We start from the raw sequence: 18,261 nt of genomic DNA, 5'->3' as shown, positions 1-18,261 counted from the left end.
AAAGATATGGGAAGACTTCATCCTTAAGATGATTTCAGGCAGACTATGGAAGAGCTGAGATAATGACACAGATGAAAGATGTTATTTCAATATTCTGGGGGTGAGTCTGTTTCTGCTGATTTTGTATTTTCAAAAATTCTGAAAAGGTCACAATCATTACAGAACAGTGAATAATTCTCTCTAAATGGGTTTTTAAGTCAAGACTTGCAGTATCATTAGCCCTGGAAGTTCTTTCCTATATAAAAACATTTTATAAGACCATTACTAATCTTCATCATGTGAACACTATTATTTTGATTTTGTAGATGGATATAGTAAAGACTATTTACAAGTGTGTAATTTTTCCCCCCTTCAAGATCAGGAATAAGAGATGGGTGGCTCAGGTCAGATGAAGCCTTACAGGGCATATGTTCCCAGTAAAGTCACTGTACATCTAGGGTTGGGCCTATTCTCTGTTTGATCAGTTTTCTCGGGGGCTACTGGGCTCAGTGAGAAAAATTCTACTAACTAAACTCCTAAGAGGCTAGCTCATAAATCATAATATCAACTCATGAATTCAAACCAGGAAATATATCTAGCAGTTCTCTGTTGGAAGATCCAGTGCATTAACTCAGTTACAGAAAAGATCATCACATATTCTTGAGATGTTCCCATTGCATTGTCAGCTCTTCACCTGTAAAATGGTATTTCCATTTTAAGAACCAGTATCACCTAGAGAAATGTAAAATGCTCCTTCTTTGGTGGAAAAGATATAGTGACAAATGCTCCTTAGTTTTCCCTTTTATCATTAACCAGATTGTAGTAGACTCCCCACTTCCTAATATCTTTCCTCCCTTTCTTCCATTGTAGGTAGAATTTTTAGTGGGGCGCTTGGCTGTATCTCCCAGCTTTCCTTGTAGCTACACATGGCCACATGTCTCATGGATTCACATGGGAATATCTGGAAATCATGCTTAACAGGGCACTGAAGATACCTTCTACTTTCTGCTTCATCCCTTTCTCCATCCTGCTTCCTATAATGTGGATAATCTTGCTCAATAAGAATATGGTTTACACCCAAGAGGGAGGGTAGAGTGCCAAAAAGGAAAAAGGGACAATTGGTAAGAGGTCCCCGATGCCATGAAGTTCCACACCAGACTTATGCCAACTTGGACATGAGGGAGAAATAAAATTTAATGTTGTTTTAAGCCACTTGTTGTTTTGGGTTTTCTGCCACTCATAGCTGAACCCATTTATCTAATATAAAGGTGTTCTAGGTAAGTATTATTTTCAATTATTTTGCATTAACAGACCATTTGGAATAACAGACCACGGCTTCTAATTCTAGTAGAGAAAAATATAATTTTTGCTAAGACATATCATTAGCCTTCTGTCATGACAACACATTAGGTAACTAATTAGAACACAGGAAATCTGACATTACAATGCTAACTTCTTGATGTAATGTAGGAAGTAGTCTAGGACCATCAGTAATATATTTACCAATTACCTTCACAGAACCACAGAGTTAAAGACCATCAGCATTAATTATCATAGTCCAGTTGCTCCACTTTATAGAGGAAGAACCTGAGACACAGAGAAGTTGGGTTTTTCAAAGTCAAAAGGCTGCCCCCCAACCCTGCCTTTTTAACTACATCACAAATTTGGGGGGAATATGCTTTGAAGATTTTATTTCTGTGCATCCTGTTTTCAACATTTATACTAATATATATAATCATTGGTTATCCCCAAATAAAATACCTAAGCTTTAGCTCATCAAGCTCACATAAAAATAAAAAAAGGAGTATGTAACCACAAACATTAGCATGTAACATATAGCATGTCACCACAGACATTATATCATAACGTCTGAGTTATGCAGAATATTCAGCAGGAAAATTAGTTACAAGAGGAAAATAGCAAATAAAAAGGACAGTGGTGAAATAGTTTTAGTTACATTAGTCCCATACAGTTACATTTTATTATCCATACTGAATGATGTACCAATAATTATGACATTGTCCATATACACAAATGGAGCTAAAAAGAATGCTGAGACATGCATCTTCTCCACATTCAGTGTTAGAATACTATTCTTTGGTTTGAAGCTACAGTAACTATAGGGCTTTTCTCATCATTTGACAACCAGTCCTGGGATACCAGTTAACTTTATTTAAAAAAAAAATCATTTCATCTCTTCTTCCCACAGGATAGGTCAGTGTGCCCCTAGGAACCTTAGTATCTCCTTTTGTTATAAAAGAGAACATTGACCTTGAAAATGTCATCCTAGGTAAAAGGAAGCCAATCACAAAGGACCACATATTGTCTGATTCTTTTTATATGAAAGCCCAGAATAGGCAAATCTAGAGAGACAGAGTAGATTAGTGATTGCTTAGGGTGGAGAATGGGGGCGGAGGGGGGCAGTGGCAGGATTGAGGAGCGATGGCTAGGATCCAGGGTTTCTTTTTGGGATAATGATAATGAAAATATTCTAAAAGTGTGGTAATGGATGCCTAACTCTGAATATACCAAAAGCCACTGCATTACACATTGAATATATGGGCTATAAATGTCTCAAAAAAGCTGTTTAAAAAAGGGGTCGGGGGTGGAAAGCGGACTTAAGACAACCATCAGAAATGATGTATCCAGAATCTCCTAAGAAGTTAAGAAAGTATGTAGAGCAGTTAACTAGTAACAATTTTTTTAATATATCGTCCGGCCACCACTGGAATGGAACCTCTAACTAGCCACAGCTCAGTAGCCAGGCTACAATGCAGCATAACTGGTTCAATCCATATGAAAAGGAGAGAACTGAGATGTAGCAAAGATTGTTCTTGTGTTCACTCGTTCCATGTCCCATCCCTTGACTAACAACAAAAATCATTAGGAGAGCACTTTATTAAAGAAGATAGACTATACTCACAATATCTCTGAAGTAATTCAATTATAAATTCAATAACTCTGAAGCATTCCATTATAATTACCTCCATGTGAGGCTAAGAGAGGTAGTGATTCACCAAAGCCACAGAGTTAAATAGTAGGGCCAGAACTTAAATACCACATGCCTTTTTTGCCTTTATGAAAATAAACTTGTAACTGTGCAAAAAATATACGCTTAGGTTCTTAAGAGTTGGAAAGTTAGTCTGAATAAAATCTAAATGCAGGTTCCACTGATTTCACTGCATTTGTGGTTAGTTATCTTAGCCTACAGAAAGTACTGAAATTCCTTATGAGGAGCCAGTTTTCATTCGCTTTATAGGAACTTTTAAATCAGATCAAATTTTTTTTTTTTTAAGATTTTATTTATTTGACAGAGAGAGACAGAGCGAGATAGGGAACACAAGCAGGGGGAGTGGGAGAGCGAGAAGCAGGCTTCCCGCAGAGCAGGGAGCCCAATGCTGGGCTTGATCCCAGGACCCTGGGATTGTGACCTGAGCCAAAGGCAGACGCTTAACGACTGAGCCACCCAGGTGCCCCTAAATCAGATCAAATTTAAAATGTCAGAAAAAGAATATTAGAATTACAAACTCAGATCTAATAAATTCAGAACTGAACTATACCTTAACTTCACTAAATGTACTGGAGTTATTCAACAAGAGTTTCTTACCACAAGATGTGAGATTTCTATAAATTCAGACTGAACAATACCTGGTACTTAAAAGATACTCAATAAGCATTTATTGACCTGAATAAAGGTAAGATGGTAAATCCAAGCAGCATACTGGATGAAATAATTGAAATATTCCTAAAAAGACAAAAGCCATCCTTGTGTCTGGCAGAAGACAGAAAGGCGAATGTATAAGCGTTGTGGCCTCCAAAGAACAGTTTCAACCCCACTAATCCCAGTGCTCCACCACTTTCCAGCCTACATAGCACTTAACAAACAAGGGAACAGGACAAAGGCTGCATGGTGGGGTCCAGGCCCAGGGGCTTCTGGTTGCATTAAATGAGGGTGAGGAGGCAACCATTGTAACACAATTTCCTAGAGGGCTCTTAAAAAAAAGTACTATCTTAATCCAAATAGTGAAATCAACTGTACTACTTAGCAAGTACAACAACTTAAAGAGAGTAGGTGTTCCACAAGCATCTATCTGTTCTACAGGTAGGAAAATGCAATGGATTTTTCTTGTTTTTGTTTTTTTGGGTTTTTTTTGGTGCTGAAACCTGGGGGAAATGTAATTTTCAATACTAAAACCATTTTAGAGATGTGATGAAGAGTAATTAGCTTTGATGATTAGCTCACCTAAAAATAAGTATACTGATCTTATCTATGGTCTTTTGATGTATTCCTTTATAATAGCATTCTCTATCTTTCAGAAAAGACTCACAGTATTATCATTTAAAAATAAACCACATAATCATAGCAAGAATTTGCCTATAAGAAATCATACTAGCACATACTTTTAATGGCCTTCTCAAATAACATTAGAGGCTCTCTAGAGATGATCACTAAGCTAAGAACACTGGCCTATTTTCATTTTTTAAAAAGATTTTATTTATTTATTTATTTGAGAGATCGAGAGCGCATAAAAGGGATTCAGAATTCTGAAAGTGTGCGGGGGGGGGGGGGGGGGGCTGCAGAGGAAGAGGGAAAAGCAGACTCCCTGCTGACCCCGGAGCCCTAAGCAGGGTTTCACGTGGGGCTCGATGGCCAGGCTGGATCCCAGGGCCCTGAGATCATCAACCTGAGCCGAAGTCAGACACTTAACCAATTGAGCCACCCAGGCATCCCTTTAATTTTTATTTGATATCAAGGTTACTTTCCCCACAAATTCAGAAGCTGAATGAAAACAATCTGGTTTAAGGTAAAATGCAGCAGGACAAACAAGTAAGGCTTTTTTCAGCATGACTTTATTCAGTAGTTTTACTATAAAGAACATGAAGACATGAAGTTAAACAAGAGTATTATGAGAAACGGTGATCAAATGACTCCCATAAAGTACAATTTAAATAAAAAGAATGATATTCAATGAAGAATTCCCCCTGTCTTTAAAGATATTTAAGCATTAATTCTATGATATACAACTTTGATTTCTTTAGTCTACACCCAGTTTCATGAAAACACTGACAATATTTTAGGGACACATACACAAAATGCTCAGCCTAAGAAGAATGAAGGGATCAGACATTCAGGGGCTGGCCAAATTGACTCTGATTTTTTAATCCTAATCTAATACTCTTTCCTCTCCACTGCTTGATTCTAGTCTGTAACAGGCTTTCACATATACACTTTTAACTTTCAGAGCAACTGGAGTCCACATTATCAATTATAAAAGAAAAGCACTCATTCACATTTTGCTATAGTACTCTGAATTTCATTGTAAAATTAAAACAAAAGATTAACTCAATTTTTTTTTTAAAGATTTTATTTATTTATTTAACACAGAGAGAGACACAGCGAGAGAGGGAACACAAGCAGGGAGAGTGGGAGAAGGAGAAGCAGGCTTCCCACTGAGCAGAGAGCCCGATGCAGCGCTTGATCCCAGAACCCTGGGATCATGACCCGAGCCGAAGGCAGACGCTTGACTGACTGAGCCACCCAGGCGCCCCTAACAATTCTTTTTATTCTGATTCAAACTCATTATCTTTTATCAAGAACACCATATTATAAAAGTACTTGACAGTCTCTCATACAAAGCGTATTTCAGGGTAAACCCAGATAGCCCTACTTGATGAGGTAGTCTTCTTTATAGAATTCCTGTTAACAAATGTGGAAGAGAGAACAGAATAAGAAAATCACCATTCTACCACAATGGATGAAATATCTAATACTGACATGACCATCAGTGGGGTCTTTTCAGCATTACTACAAGTGGGGTTGCCAAATACAGCAGGCCTCTGGTGATGTAATATTAGTGACCTCCTAAACATTCTTGCCAAAACACTGAGGTCTGATTTTAGTCGAGCCTCTAGAGGTCACTTCCATTTGTAGGAAATACAGGGAAGAGATCAAAAAACTGACACCATGATAAAACAGACAAATCCCAAATGTGAGAAATTCCACAGGACAAATGACCCAGTTCCTACAACTAGTCCATGACACACCAAAAAAGGTGAGGAGAGAGGGTGGGAAGAGGAACTGCCCTAGATCAAATTAGACATGAGAGACAAAATGATCAAATATGGTCCAGGGACTTTGAATCCTGGTGTGAACAAGATATCGCTAAAAAAGATATTCTTGAGACAATCAGGCAAACCTGAATTGGGTCTATCTATTAGATGACACCAGGGAGTAAATGTTAATTTTATGTATGAGAATGGCATTTTGGTTCTATAATACAACATCTTTACTTTTTTGAGAGATGCATTTAGAAATATGTCAGGATACAGATACTGAAATGCTGGAGGTTTGCTTTAAAAAACTTCAGCAAATGAAAGTGAAAGAAAAAAGGATAAATGAAACAGATGTGGCAAAACCCTGATAATAGTTGAACATCTGAGTGATGGGCATATGGAGGTATATTGTACTATTTGTCTACTTTTAAGTGTATATACAATTTTGTATAATAAAAAAAATGAAAGGGCGCCTGGGTGGCTCAGTTGGTTAAGCGACTGCCTTCGGCTCAGGTCATGATCCTGGAGTCCCGGGATCGAGTCCCGCATCGGGCTCCCTGCTCGGCAGGGAGTCTGCTTCTCCCTCTGACCCTCCCCCCTCTCATGTGCTTTCTCTCATTCTCTCATTCTCTCTCTCTCAAATAAATAAATAAAATCTTTAAAAAAAAAAAAAAAAAAAAAATGAAAAAGAATAACCTCACTAGCAGAGAAGCCTGAACAACAGTACAGGTAAACCTATTAAGTAATACTAATCTCAGGGAGAAAATAAATGGATCAATAAAAAAAAAATCAATGGCAGTTGATTATTTAGAAATTGAGTTATATGGAAAAGCACTGATTTTCTCCTTATATCATATGGTCAGTGCTATAAGACTGAATGTTTGTACCTCCCAACCCCCAATTCATATATTGAAACCTAATCCCCAATGTAATGGTATCTGGAGGTGATTACATTATGAGGATGAAGCCCTCATGAATGGGATTAGTGCCCTTATAAAAGAAGCCCAGATAGCTCCGTTGTCCTTATCCACCACATGATGACACAGCAAAAAGACACAATGAAAAGTACAATTTATGCGCTAGGAAGTGGGTTCTCACTAGACACCGAATTTGCTGGTGCCTTGATCTTGAACTTTCCAGTATTCAAGACTGTGAGAAATTTCTGTTGTTATTATAAGACACTGAGGCTAGGGTATTTTGTTATAGCAGACTGAATGGACAAAGACATTCAAACAGCTATGTAATATACTGTTTTATTCCTGAAGTAGGTTATTCCACTGAAAACCCACAGCAGAAAACAAGCAGTTTTACAGAATACATTAAAAAAACAACAACAACAAACTTTTAAGAACGCAGCTGTTGGTTTCCTCTCCTCAGAACTGTGTCATGCTTTTATATAATTCTGGAGTTCTAAATGGTATTGAATTGAAATAGAGAACATTGAGACACAGAAAACAAGTCACAGCTGCATTTTTGAACTGAATATTATGAATTTTTCTTTTTGTGTAATCATTTGATCAATTTCCTAAAAACCGTGGACCTACTTTACATCCCTCCTGAAATAGTATTTTAACTTTAGTATGCAAAATTCATAACGTATTCCACAGAAGAGTGCTTACTAAGGCTCTTTGGAGTTCCATTTTCTTATCTTCCAAGTAGTTCAAAGTAAACCAAATGGAAAATCAATAATCTTCCAGAAACATCTTCAAAGCATAAAACATTTCATTTCTAATAGAGCAGTGGTTCTTAACCTTTTCTTAGGATTATGAATTCCTCTGAAAATCTTTTTATAGAAAGAAAAATGTATTTTTTTTCAAAGGTTTTATCATAGCTCAGAAGGCCCATTAGAAACCTTTGTAATACAGTGTTCTCATGGATAAGCAACTCTAAACAAAGTACAAATTCATCAACTCAACACTAAACGCCTCCCATGAATTGGCTCCCCATTTGCCACTATTTCTCTAAGCACCACACTTTCCTCAAATGCATTAGTTATGGTTCTCTGAATATGACTTGCTATCTTTGTTCTGAGTATTTCCATTATCTGCACATTCCAGGCTATCCCAACCATCTAACTAGTCTTCGTGATCTGTCATAAGCAATACAACCCCCATGAAATCTTCCTTGATTCCCTAAACCTTCCTCTGTCTTCTATCCTATACTTCCAATACCTTTCCCCATTTTGTATCATGGTCTATACCAAACGCTTGTCTAATCTGGAATTCTGAGTGATATAGCAGTGGAAATGAAAATTATTACCAAAGAAGTTCTTACTCCCTATAGTGGGCTAAATGGTGGCCCCCCAAAGATATGTCCACATTTTTACCTGAGGAACCTGTAAATATGATCGTATTTGGAAAAGGGGTCTTTGCAGATGTAATCAATAATCTGGAGATGAGATCATTTTGGATTATCTGGGTGGACCCAAACTCCAATGACAGTGCCCTTATGAGAGAAAGAAGAGAAGGCCATGTGAAGAGAGAAGCAGAGATTAGAATTATGTAACCACAAACCAAAGAATATGTGGAACCACCAAAAGCTGGAAGAAACAAGGAAGGATTCTCTCCTAGAGTCTTTGGAGGGAATGCAGTAGCCTTGCTGACACTTTGATTTCAGACTTCTGGCCTCCAGAATTGTGAGAGAATAAATTTCTATTGTCGTAGGCCATCAGTTTTGTTGTAATTTGTTATGACAAAACTAGCAAACTATATAGCCCTTTCTAGTCATTTTTACTTACTTCATTTTTTGTTTATTGCAGTTCTGCAATGGTTAATTCTTTTTTTTTTTTTTTTTTAAGATTTTATTTATTTGACAGAGAGAGAGACTGCAAGAGAGGGAACACAAGCAGGGGGAGTGGGAGAGGGAGAAGCAGGCTTCCTGCTGAGCAGGGAGCCTGATGTGGGGCTTGATCCCAGGACTCTGGGATCATGACCTGAGCCGAAAGCAGACACTTAACAACTGAGCCACCCATGCGCCCCTGCAATGGTTAATTATTTCAAGAGCATCAGAAGAGATTAAAAAATGTAGAAGCTCCCCAAATCCCTCCTTATTCTTCTGCTATTTTCTGCAACAGTCTCTTAATTTCCTTTATCAATAGTCTTCTGAAAGTGCCAGTGCAGGAAAGCATTTGAATAGGAAAGAACTATATTCCTGTGAAAGCTGACATCACCAACCATGACATGTGGTGAGTTGGAGGATGAAAGCCTGGGTTATAAAACCGGCTCCTGACCTTGTGAATCTGAACAGGTTACTTCTTTGACCTTTTATCATCCATAAACAATTCTTTGAGGGTTGCTGTAAGAAGTAAATAGGCAATGAATGTAAAGCTACTGGCATAAAAGGTATTTAGTAAAGGTTAGTTAATGTGAAGGATGATTTTCTGGGTATAATACTGTCCCTGGCTTTTGATATACTGTTCTAGGATTTAAAAAAATCATTCTCACTCCCACAAAAATTCATTCTGGCCTGTTTTCAGGAAAAATAAGTTTAAGTAAAAACTTTAAGTATAGCCAAGCAGGAGATTTCTAGCATATTTCCGAAGAAGTTTTGCAATTTCTTTTGCGCTAAAGGAAAAGAATGAAAGCCTACACCTTTGATTTCCCTTCCCACCCATTTCCTATAAACTACATTAGCTCATACTTTGGTGTTTCATTATCTGCCAAACTTTTTCTTTCAGTTTAGGATGAAGAGCCTATTCAGATAGGACACCTAAATTCTATTTGAAATTTATACCACTGAACATAATTTTTCATGCTCAGAGTTGGGAGAGAACAATAAAGAGATACAAGACGTTCATAATTTTTTGGTTTGCCTAGATGAACCTAACAAACATAGATAATGTAGCACCTTTCAATCTCCAAATTCAAAAAAAATTTCTTGAAGGTAACATAAAACATACTGACAGACTGTGGCAAAATTATTAATTTTTAGAATTCTTAAATAAGCACTGTCATCAAATGAACTGAATGCTCACACTTGTAGTGCCATATTTGCACTTCTTTTGTTCTCAGTTAAATTATTCTGACATCAAGTTCGCTAATGGAAGAACTGTATCTGATATAAACACCTGTCTAGTGGGGAAACAAATAACAAGCAAAATGAGACACAGATTTTAAGGCAACACACACAATTAACCTTCCACAGAAGCCTATGGTTTATATAGAAGCAAGCTTTATGACAAGATGAAAATTTACTAATCTGAATAACCAAAACTTTAGAAGATGACAATGAAAACAGGCAAACTTCACTTTAAGAAAAGTCAACAAAAAAAGGAAGTTGGAAGGCAGGTAAAATGGAAGTTATTTACAATATAAAAACATTCACTACAGTTACTTTGGTAGTAAGCAACTCTAGTATACCTAACAGCACTGAATGCATAAAAATTCAACTTGCATTTCACTTTTTCAGAGCAAATTTACAACTTAAGGTGAGGTTCACTTGTAATGGTATCTAAAAAGTGGCTTTCCTTCCTTGCCACTCAGGCTTGCTCCAACTCTCTGGAGTACCATGGAGGCACAGAGCAACTCTCTGGTGTCAGACTGTTCTCAGGGCAGATGGAGGGCCGAGGCTGGTTTTCCCAGGAATGGCCAACCCAAAGTAAGGCCACTGGCCAACAACTCCCGGGCCAGCTGGCATGGAACAAAGTGTCTGGTTCCTACCTCCAGAGCAGAGGAAACTCAGCCAGCTGGCTTTCGATGGGCTGCACTAGTTGGAGTGCTCACAATTCCTTTCAAACCATCTGGCATTCTTTTTGAACCCTCAATTTACCCAGCACTATACTCTGATGTCTGAAATGCTCAGATAATTGGAGGAATCCCTACTGCCTACCTAGATAAGAAAGAGGCAGAATAACTGCTAAGTCAATTACTTCAAGAAATAATTTCTAAAGTTAAGAGTTGCTCTCATTTTACCTTGTGTATTATCTACCTTAAAATCTAAACTGTTCCCATGATTATTAAGAAAACTTTCAAAATAAATATCAGGTCAAATAAGAAGGAAATAGGCTAAACAGACAATTTAACATGTAGAAAAGTTGTAAGGCTGAACTTCTCTGAACTTCTACAGAGCCTGTCTGTACCCTTCATGCGGCCCTAAAAGTAGACTCAGTATTGCTATATATACTTATTCTCCCAGCTAACTAGTAAGTGAAGAGTGTCTTCCAGCTGCTTTTTTTCCTTACAGCTAATTTTTTTTTTTTAAAGATTTTATTTATTTATTTGACAGAGAGAGACACAGTGAGAGAGGGAACACAAGCAGGGGGAGTGGGAGAGGGAGAAGCAGGCGTCCTGCCGAGCAGGTAGCCCGATGCAGGGCTCGATCCCAGGACCCTGGGATCATGACCTGAGCTGAAGGCAGATGCTTAACGACTGAGCCACCCAGGTGCCCCACCTTACAGCTAATTTTACAAAAAGATCTGTTAATGATGTATTGAGTGTTTTAAAAGTTCCATTTCTAGAAATAAGAAAACTTAATCTGGAATAACATGAAGAAAGGACCTCTCCTCCAGGCAAGCCAAATAAAGAACAGGACTTGGCTTGACATAAAAATATTTTATTAAGTGGTCAAAATGACTTATCAAGTGACCAAACTGTTGTGAAGTGCTATAGGGTGCTCATCTGTCAGGACTCTTGGGTAGCTCAGTTGGTTAAGCGTCAGACTCTTGATTTTGGCTCAGGTCATCTCAGGGTTGTGAGATAGAGCCCCATGTTGGGCATGGAGCCTGCTTGGGATTCTTTCTTCCTCTCCCTCCCTCTCCTAAAAAAAAAAAAAAAAGGGGGGACTTCATCTGACAATTGTAGATCATTTTACTAATCTATCACTAATCTGTCAATTGTAGATCATTTTACTAATCTATGACTAATCTATTACTAATATGGGAATAGAGAGGCAAGCAATCAGGAAAAAAAAAAACAGCTGAGTTGCATTTATAGCCAATATACCTTATGAGATAGAAGTGCTCTGAGCAAAAATATTAGATCAAACATTAGAAACTGGAGAAGGCTATACAAATAATAACTGTAATTACAGTTTTCATTGTGTTTATCCCCATGCCAAGTACTGACTTTAGCATTTTACATATTATTTCATTTGATATATACAACAAACATATGAGGTGGGTACTATTATTTCCATCTTGCAGATGAAGAAACAGAGTCATCAGGAAACCTGTCCAAAGTCACATGGCTAAATTGCAAGAGCTGGAATTCAACTCCAAGCAGTCTTACTCCAAGAATCTGGGTGCACAACTGCCAGTGTTAAGTTATACTTATGAAAGAATGAAATGTAGGGAAAAATTCAATCATTAAAATAGTCTTTGTAATTCTTTCAACTCTAAGTGTAGCAAAAGGTGGTAATTAGGGGCACCTGGGTGGCTCAGTCAGTTAAGGGCCCGACTCTTGATTTTTGGCTCAAGTCATGAGCTCAGGGGCCTGGGATTGAGCACCTCGGGTTCCATGCTCAGCAGGGAGTCTGCTTGAGATTCTTTCCTGTTGCCCCTCCCTCCATTCATGCTTGCTCATGCTCTCTCTCTAAAATAAAGAAATAAATCTTTTTTAAAAAGTGGTAATTAAAAAAATTAACAAACACTGATTTTCTTGTCAGAAATTTTTAAAAAGCAAGAGCTATTCTACCAGGTTAAAAATGTCAGTTTTGCCTTTTTTTGCCAGTTGCTATTCTAAGGGACAGAGTGGTAAACAGGGCAGATGGAAGTCTTTGCCTTCCTGGAGCTAAGGTTCTAGTCGGGGTAAGAGACAAAAAAATCAGTTAACAAAATTTCAGAGTTATACATTTTACAGAGGAGGTAGGAAGGAAATGTGTATTTCTCTTTTGAGACATTTAACTATGAAGGTAAATGAAAGGGATGGATGAGAGGTCAGGGGGAAGTTGTTTTTAGTTTTGTTGTAATTTTAAAATTATTTTTAAAGATGGGCAACATCAGAGCATGTTTGTATGTTGACATGGATGGTGCCTTGGAGGATTGCTGATGATGCAAAAGAGAGACAAATTCAGGAGTAAGTCCTTGAGTAGGTATTAGAGGGAATATGGAAGGGAGGGAAGCTGGCCTCTCATAGGAAGAAAACATAAAACATGGGCCCTAAGAAAGGTGGATTTCTAGATTTGGTGAGTGGAAGTTGAGTGGTATCTGTCTTATAACTTCTAAACCTCAATGAAATATGTAGCCTGCTTATCTGCATGGGGAAGGGTGGGCTGCTCATGAGTTTAAAGAGTGGGAAGAAATTATCAAATAGTTATAGGCAAAAATATTAGGAATCTGATCGCTTTCCTGGGCAGTGCTGAGAGTCCACTTCAGATTTCTGGTCATGAATCTGAAGTTCTCTAATATTCAACCACTTATGTGCACTCACGGAAAAACCAGATGAGAGATAAAACAGCTATAAATAGGAAAAAAAAATTCCTGGCTAAAAAATAAAATAAAAAAATATGTATCCAAGAGCATATGTATCCATGTCACAGTTACTAACAATGTCCAATCAAGCTGTGGTCTACATAGCTCCATTTGTCTCCACCTTCTCACAACAGAAATTCTTGTAAATAATATATTTGTCATATTTAGTCATGACATATTTAATCATAAAGCTTAAAGATTATTTCTTTTTGGTCATGAATGCTTCTGCTACTTCCTAAGGTAGTTTTTTTCTTTTTAAGATTTTATTTATTTATTTGACAGAGAGAGCGAGAGAGCACAAGCAGAGGGTGTAGCAGAGGGAGAGGGAGAAGCGATGCGGGCTTGATCCCCAGGATGCTGGGATCATGACCTGAGAGGAAGGCAGATGCTTAACCACCTGAGCCACCCAGGCGCCCCCTAAGGTAGATTTTTTAAAATGCACCTGATAGTCTTGTACGTTTCAGAGGTGATTGCATTTCATTGCTTGAAGAAACTTTCTCTGTGGTAACTGAGATCCTAAAACAGAAGATCCTAAAATCTTCCAGAGTGGGAGAAAAACAGGAATGGGGATTAGACTTGGATTGGACTTCTTAATAGCAACACCAGAAGCTAATAGAACAATGCCTTCAAAAGAGGGACACTAATTTTCAATCTAGAATATTCAGCTAAACCACTATTCGATTCACGTGTGGGGGTTAAATGAAGACATTTCCAGGTATGCAACTTCTGAATTCAGGAAGAATGTCAGTTTGTATGTGCCCTGTCTCTGGAAGGTACAATAGAATAAGGAAGACATAGGATCCAAGAAATAAAGGATCCAACACAGGAGGAAGGCAAAAAGAATTCCCAAGATATGACAAAGGGAAGTCCTAGATGACAGGAAGGAAAAAGAAATGAAACAGATTACCTGAAAATATTGAAAGATTATCAGTTCTGTCAGATATTGAGGATGAGTCAGTGACTGGTACAAAGAAAACAAAGCAAATGAAAAACAAAAGAGGCAATTATTTAATTTAGAGAAACAAAAGCACAAGATAGAAAATGTAATACTAGTAGGCTACATGGCTCATCTGTGAATAACAGGTACATTGTCACAGTCATATAAATACTGAATACTGTCTTGACTGGGAACTGTACTTATGTAGGACAACCAAGTCCTCAACATCCAAACTAGAAGTCCACAGATGATGTCCAAAGATGGAAAATCAAGAAATAAGTTTAAACATTAAGAATGAAGTAAATATAAAGGTAAATACCAGAAAGAACTGCTAAGAGTTGAAAGCATTTCAACATTCTGAAACTGATTTTTTACTACTCAATCTAAAAAATGGCAATTTCATATAAGTTAATACATTATAACATTACTTCATTACTGATTTTATTTTATTTTGTAAACATTTTTTATTTATTTTTGCGAGCATGCAGGGCTGGGGGGGTGGGCAAGAGTGAGCACGCAAGCGCAGGCTCGACGCGCAGAGGGAGAAGCAGACTCCCCGCTGAGCAGGGAGCCCAGTGCTGGACTCCATCCCAGGACCCTGGGATCATGACCTGAGCCAAAGGCAAATGCTCAAATGACTGAGCCACCCAGGCGCCCTATTACTGATTTTAGAATAAGCTGCCATTTGAAACAAAACAATTATTGATAGAAAGTGCTCAATAGAAAAAAAGCTCTACTTTTTGTTATCAGACATTTTTGGGGAAATAATATACCGCAGTTTGGGGTAACAAAGTGTTACTTTACATGCTATCACCATCACTGACATAACAGTATTACTATTGCTAATATAAAGAATATCTTTACTACTAAAACGGCATTTAACATAATTTAATCTATTTTCATGATACAGAAATTACTTCAGAATTTTTCTTCAAACATCATACTACAGAAATGCTAAACGATGGGTTGGTAAAGAATTTGATTAACAGAATGCCGAATAAAAAGGCCAGGATGTTTTTAAGTTCCTTTCTTGATACAAACAATAGCTAAGTCACTCTTGCAAAATAAAGTTCCACAATACTGTGTGGTACTATGCAAGCCTGTTTCAGTGATAATTCCGGTTATACTACTCTGTTTATCTAAGACTTCCCCTTATGGTTTGTTTTAAGGGAATTCCTAAAAAAAAAATCTCATGCAGGCAGTTATAAATTATTGGGGTTGCTTCAATATTAGTGACACTAGTTTATGAAGTTAATGAAGCCCTTGTTCTTAAGTTAACTTATTTTAAGTTCATTGATACTAAAATTTTATTTAAATTCTTCATCATTAAAACAAAAGTTCTCCAAAGTCAACCTTTACTAATTTTACTTTTACAAAAAAAGAATTTGACCATGCTAACATAAGACTTTTACCAAGAATAATATATTCCTATCCAACCAATGGAAAACTTCCCCTTCAAATTAAAAGCAAATGTTTTCAATAGAGGGAATATTCATAAACAGATGCTGTGGAAGACTGCTTAGTTTGGATTTCATTTTGCACTAAAAACTACCAGGAATTAAAATACAGATGATTAAAAAATAATCTTAAAGAGAATCTTAGGGCGCCTGGGTGGCTCAGTCGTTAAGCGTCTGCCTTCGGCTCAGGTCATGATCCTGGGGTCCTGGGATCGAGTCCCACATCGGGCTCCCTGCTTGGCAGGAAGCCTGCCTCTCCCTCTCCCACTCCCCCTGCTTGTGTTCCTGCTCTAGCTATCTCTCTCTCTCTGTCAAATAAATAAATAAAATCTTAAAAAAAAAAAAAAAGAGAATCTTAAAACTGAACCAATTCAATTATTCATATCACCCAATAAGATCTTAATTTTTTTACCACTATTTTCAATCAAAAGAGCACAGGAAAAATCTATTTTGAAAATGTGTTTCTTATATACAAGTTTAGCTAATTTCCTCTCTCCCTGCAAAATTATAAGGGTAAAAAAGAAACTGAAAATGCAACCAACAATATTCTAAAACTTATAAGATCTGGTATAAAAAGAGAAAAAGGTCCAAACTATTACCAAATGCCTTTTAATTGGTCTGCATCAACTGTAACTCTTCATAACTACCAAGACAACAAAGTCAGGCAGTCCAACCCATGGAACCAAAGTCTGTGGGAACCTGCAGAGCTTCCTTCTCTCTCTGGGGACGAGGACAAGGATAAAAGGTGTTCTGTTTTCCAGTAGTCCTGTAAGAGGAGCCATTGAGCTGGGCCACACAACCAGACAACAGAGCACAGGAAAATTCAGATCAAAGCAAGGACGCATGCCAGGGTAATATGCAATAAAACCCTTTGCCAAAGCACTCAGAAGAAAAAAGCAAGGAGGTGGAGAGAACCTGCTGGACCACCTTCTTAACACAGGGAGACAGGGAGAAACAAAATCTGCTTCTACTGAGGAGCTGAGAAGACACTGTCCTAGATATGTTGGAGTATTCCTGTAGACGTATATATGAGTAAAGAGACATATTACCAATGAACTAAACCCAGAACGCAGTGTCCTATATGTTCTGGAGTATTCCCATACACATAATATAGGAGTATATTACCATTACCTAAACCCAAAAAGCAAAGTGTTCTAGGTACACAGATATGTGAGAATATTAATTTTCAATGAACATATAAAAATACTCATTTTCAATTAACAAAACGCACTGGTTTTACAGTGAGAAACAAAATATTGTTTGAAAGAATATCAGAGACAGAATTGGGTGAAGTTCTAATGAATTAATATCTCTTTTTCTTCATACCCTTTTAAATCTCTGATTCTCTCATTTCATAAGGGACACGGAGGACGGACGGACGGACGGGCGGGCGGGCGGACACACACACACACACACACACACACAAAATTAGGTCTCCGGAAACAAAGGAGGGTCCTTAATTATCCGGCCTGTGGAAGCACACACGCCCCCCCACCCACAGATAGGGGCCACCACCTGACTTTAATTAATGAGTAAGATGAGGCGAGAGGTCTCACCCCAGCCCACAGCCATGCACACAGTGACAAACGGGCACGAGACAAACGCCACAAAGAAAGGGGAGGGGCAGGTGGGAACCAGGAAAAACACTGCCACGCCGCACCCCCCAAGGCGCGTTCCCATGGCCAGCGCGGAGGCAGCCGTCCTCGCCATCCTCGTCCTCGCCTCCCGGCTCATCCAAGCCGCCTCCCCAGCCCGGGAACCGACGCCGGGCACGGGCTAGCGGGGCGTGCGGGGCGTGCGGGGCGCCGCGAACCTTCCCTCTGTGACCTCCCGGTGACAGACAGCCTCGCGCCGCCCTTTGTGCGGGACTCAGCCTCGGGCTCCGGTGGACCCCCCCCCTCCGCGTCCCTCCCGGCCTGGGCCGCTGTCCCACCCTTCCCCGTCCCCGCCGAAACGCCCGGGAGTGTGAATGGGGGAGGCTGGCGCGGGCCCGCGGTCTCCTCAGCATCCCGAACCCCGAGCCGCCCGGTCCCCTAAGCCCCGGCCCCGGGGCGACGGCCCCCGGTGCCCTGCCCTCGCTCCCTCACTTACTCGGGCGCGCCGGCTGCGGCGGCGGGTATGCGGGACCGTCAGCGCGAGGCGGCAGGAGGAAGGCTGCAGGCGGCGAGCGTCCGTCCGCACCAAGCGCAGCTGAGGTGGCGGCGGCAGACTGCGCGCGGCGGCCCCCGACGAGGGGCGGGCCCGACGGGGGAGGGGCGGGCGCCGCGCCTCTCATTCATGCAGCGGGGGCGGGGTGAGGGACCCGGATGCCCGGGCAGCTCCCGCCCACCTCGCTGAGGGCGCCTTGGCTTCAGAGTATGCAGTGCGCAGGCGCGGCGCTCGGTGGCCTGTCCTGGTTCCGCCCCGCCCCCTGAGGGGGGCGTTTCCAC

At 39.5% G+C, this 18,261-nt stretch overlaps 1 protein-coding gene across 1 annotated transcript in view; it reads right to left on the bottom strand.

Annotated features, from left to right (window-relative positions):
* RNF24 (ring finger protein 24) overlaps nt 1–17,973 on the bottom strand; it is an 86,453-nt gene extending 68,480 nt beyond the window's left edge. Inside the window, exon 1 of the mRNA XM_021688910.1 lies at nt 17,924–17,973. The gene's annotated coding sequence lies outside the window, so the exon portion shown is untranslated. The remainder of the gene's footprint in view (nt 1–17,923) is intronic.
* Between the last annotated feature and the right edge of the window lie 288 nt (nt 17,974–18,261).

This window comes from Neomonachus schauinslandi, chromosome 10 (genome assembly GCF_002201575.2).
Source record: "Neomonachus schauinslandi chromosome 10, ASM220157v2, whole genome shotgun sequence".
NCBI classification, from domain to species: Eukaryota; Metazoa; Chordata; class Mammalia; order Carnivora; family Phocidae; genus Neomonachus; species Neomonachus schauinslandi.
This window is presented reverse-complemented; position numbering and strand designations above follow the sequence as displayed.